The sequence below is a fragment of the Halyomorpha halys genome, unplaced genomic scaffold, assembly GCF_000696795.3.
Source record: "Halyomorpha halys isolate HHAL.00 unplaced genomic scaffold, Hhal_1.1 Scaffold217.1, whole genome shotgun sequence".
Classification (NCBI taxonomy): Eukaryota; Metazoa; Arthropoda; class Insecta; order Hemiptera; family Pentatomidae; genus Halyomorpha; species Halyomorpha halys.
The window spans coordinates 790672-795008 of record NW_027114159.1 but is presented as its reverse complement, the minus strand read 5'-3'; the positions used below and the strand labels follow the sequence as shown (position 1 = coordinate 795008).

The following is a 4337-nucleotide window of genomic DNA, read 5'->3' as shown; positions in this document are numbered from 1 at the left end:
TCGATTAAACTATCTTTCAAAATTGTACTTTACAAGTTAAACTGTTAAACTGTATTTCAAAAGTGATATAGGACCGTCGCTCTTAAGGGGTCTTCGTAGGGCGGGCCGGGCTGGGTTGATATTTGTTAAACTTTTTTTTTATCTTGTCTATTCTAGAATCTTTTTTATTTTATTAGCTACTCAGTTTGTCTCAAGATCTTCAGTAATTAAGCCATTCTTGGGCACATTTTCTTGGGGAAATACTACGTTTTTAAAAAGTAACTTTTAAAATAAACCAATAATAAGTAACTTTTAAAATACATTAGTAATAAGTAACCTGTAAAATAGGTTACGTTTTAATGTCCTAACCACTCTCTTTATTCCCACTATATTCATAATTCTAAAAGTGAAATTTTTAGATAAACAATGACATTAGAGTTTCGAAAATGAAGTTGATTTTTAGTTGAAGCCCTTGGTATGAGATCTAGTTTCTTTGGTAGTGGAAAGTTGTTTGTAGGCTGCTCAAGGATTACAAAGGCTGGATATTAGAGGCTGGAAGTTGTGCAGTGAAGCCTATGTAATACTGTAGATGTTGCTCCAACAAAGGGACCCTAGGCCTACCCTTCCACATCACACAAGGATTTTCAGCCGGTATACAATTTCATCAAATTGTTATCAAGCAGTTCCGAAAAAATAAGTCTTTAGTATTTTCAATAATATAAAATTTGAGAATGAAAACCAAAATGTCATAAGGTCATGAAATAGATTTAGGCAACTAATAATCACATAATTATGTTTATAATTAATTGTAATTTTAGTCAATTGCTTCTTAAAACTGAATATGAAAATCTAATTGATTATTTATTTATTTATTTTCCGCTGGGTTCACGGAGATATTCAGATAACCCAGCCAATGAACGATCTGTTTACAAACTTTTTCAGCCTGTCCTTGTAGTTGAGCCTGCTAAGTGATAAATAAGGGGAGATACGTCTATTTTTATTTATATATAACAATTATCTATTATTTATAATAATTTTACTTTGTTGACTATCATTTTATATTGGGTTAGCTCTAAAATCAATTACTGTATTTATCTACCACTTGTATTTTGGAAATAACAACAGCGATTTCTTGGATGAACGAAAAAGATAATTTTTTTAGCGGAAAGATTAAACTTGAGTTTAGTGATAATAATAACTGTCTAAGCTTTGACCCCCAAAAACCCAAATACGCCATTTTCGGTATATGTTGAATAATACTGGTTGAATAATAAGCAGATTACACTTATCGGAACGAGCCGTCGGAATCGTATCTTTGGAAAACGAAATAATTACTACTTCATCAATTAAAATTCAGGATACTATCATTGGAAAACAATTATATATTTTTGCTTTTATTTTATTTAACATGTTGCGTAGAATATTCGCGCATTTCTTTGTCCGTGACCTCTGTAGATATTATAATCAAATAGTAGAGCGCATGCGCTCCATATCACCCAGTATCTTCTGCAGGCCCGTCTTCGATAATGATTAGTCACTAATAGGATTTTGATCTGTTTTTACGAGTAAGTGCCCTTTCCTATATTTGTTATTTTTAAACAGAACGGATAAGATAAATTTAAAAATACAATGTATTCTAAATTAGTTGTAATGGTAATATAATATTGTTATAAAGCGGTGTATGATAAAGTAAGTAACACAAAAAATTATATTACTAAGTCCTAATATTAGTAGAATTAACATTGATTAATAAAATTCCTTATCATGGTATGATAGTTATTTAATTCAGTTCTATTTTCTTAACTTTTTTTTATTTGTTCTTATATCAGTATAATATAATAATAATTTTTTATTTATTTGTTTATGGGCCAACTCCCGTACAAACAGAGTTAGTCTGTGAAATACATGAAATAGATAATCAATTGTAGTAAAGATCGTTTATATAAACTAATAACAAACATCTTTTTATATCAGTACATCACTATATTTTTATATGAATTTATCTAAAAGAACTTTTTACTTTTCAATTAAAGGAGCATAGCTATTATAATCATTTCTTGTATCATTTTTATAATTATTAAAACATTTTAAAATTATTATCTGATCGATCAAAAAATGAAAGAATCTTTGGAAAGGTATTGGTTAAATGAAATTAAAATTGAAATGGGATGCATTGAACTTCTACCTCCTTGTAATAGTACATTTGAAGCTAATAATAATAGTAATAACATTCTATTATATTTATAGTAATAATAAAGGCTTAGTGAACCCAAAGTTTCGATACCCACACCATCAATTGTTTTTGAAATGAAAAATAGTTTATTATTCTGGGACTAGGTCCCTTCAGAACAATTACAAAGGTAATATAATTTTACAATAACATATATTGCCCAAAAAACAGTGTGGTCACACTTATTAATAACTTATATTACAATTATCAATAAATAAATAATTTTAAATACAGAGAAGAAAAAAAAAAATTAAAAAACTAACTGACTAAATATATAAAAAACAAAACAAAAAGGTAGTTACAAAATATCTGTACTATTATAATATTAGATTAATTTGAAGAGGTAAAAGGTAGTTAAACAGAAGGGTTTTAAACAAGGGAAGGGTTGGTACATGACGTTTGTTAGAGAGAATGGAGTAGCAGTGATATACAGTTATGTATTTTAATGATTTATCAAACGCAGAAGTTCGATTCTTGTTCTTGTTCAATTTTTCTTTAAGTAGATTTGTCCAGTGACGCCCCTCCAAGTCCAAATCTACTAGTTCAGTTTTAGCGCAATCCTCCTACGCACGTTTCGGTCACCAACTCACTGGACGTTTACATGTTGGTTCCAAGTCCCACAACCTTACAGGCCTAGCTTAGTCGCCGCAATAATACAACTTAATTATATTTACCGAGCGCAGTTCCATCAATTTAGGGTTGTGTAGCCTTCAGAGTTCTCTGGATAACTCATTCTTTTTCGGTCCGAATATTTTAAGTAATACTTCATTTTCAAAAATCTTAAGGCGTTGTTCTTGTTAGTTTGAAGCTATTAGTAGATTTAAAAAAAAAAAATATTCAAGCCTTTGAAACTTCGAAACCTAGTACCCTAAAGTAATTAAGAAAAAGCTTGACAATTGTGGTTGAATTGTCACTACATCACCTGATATAACACCACCAATAAAAGATTTTAGTTTTTCTGCTTATTTATATCGCATTTACATAGACTTTTGATATTTCTGTTGATTTTTTTAAATGTAAATTCTTGATTTTGGGAGTTATTTCAGGCTGTACTCTGGATTACCCGAAAACAGATATTTATGAGAGAGAATTTGAATATCTTCGAATGGTGAACGTGATGTAGTTTTTGTAAACGAATTGTATTATCATACTTTTTTGCATTGAAGTTATTTGAAATACACTACGGATACTTTATAGTTTTTTGAGAGTCTTAGAGTAGGGTTAGTGCACCCGTTATTGATAAATCAACTTGTGGCTTTAAATATTACGAGTTAGGTCCCAACAACCGTATCGAAATAGTTGTAAGCTGAGGGCTTAGTGAATTTTATTGAAGTTTATTTAATTGTGGCTAATTTTGAAATGGTCGATGACACCAAAATCTTAATATTAAGATACAATTTGTTTACAAAAAATACAACACGTTCACCATTCGTAAATATTCTAAGAGATTTGTATTTCCGCACACCTGAAATGCTTGTGCGTCAAGTCCCTTGTTTGCTAGGTGCGTTCGGTGGAACAAGCCAAGAAGATTAGAACGTAGATACAATCATCGTTTAAGTTTTGTACGTACCTATGCTCCAGGAACCTTAAGTCATTTCTCCATGTATTGTCCGAAATGTTTTGAAGATTGGAAAATGTAGCATTTTACTGAAATATACATGCGGTATGAGAATGGAACGCGGTTACTGTATTAAGAAAACTTCAAACATAAACTTTTTTCTTTAAATCTATATGTACCTTATATAAGATATAACAAACCCAAAGTAAATTTGATAAAAAAAAAATTACAACTCGTTCACCCATAGATGCATACGGATTAGGTGATAAAACTTGATAACCATGTCAAAAGTTAGGCTATAAACCAGAGCTATAATTTCGCTTGTTTTACTACTATCATAAAGAGCAATTCCTCGTTATTGCCCGGCCGAATAATAAAATGGGGGAGCAATAAAACAGATTCAACTCTTGAAGGATTAATATAGCGATGGATGTTATGTATTATGTTCAAAACTTTATAATGTCTGTGTCATAACTTATAGTCTTATATTAAGGAGGTGTGGTTGATTAAAACCGGCAATTAGGCGATTGTGTAAATGACAAGTTTTGATTCTTCTCGTTTCCGTACTCA

The 4337-nt window shown here is 30.3% G+C and overlaps 1 protein-coding gene across 1 annotated transcript in view; it reads left to right on the top strand.

Annotated features, from left to right (window-relative positions):
- Positions 1 to 1475: 1475 nt before the first annotated feature.
- LOC106679755 (pancreatic lipase-related protein 2) overlaps positions 1476 to 4337 on the top strand; it is a 61228-nt gene continuing 58366 nt past the window's right edge. The window contains exon 1 of the mRNA XM_014419083.2: positions 1476 to 1544. The gene's annotated coding sequence lies outside the window, so the exon portion shown is untranslated. The remainder of the gene's footprint in view (positions 1545 to 4337) is intronic.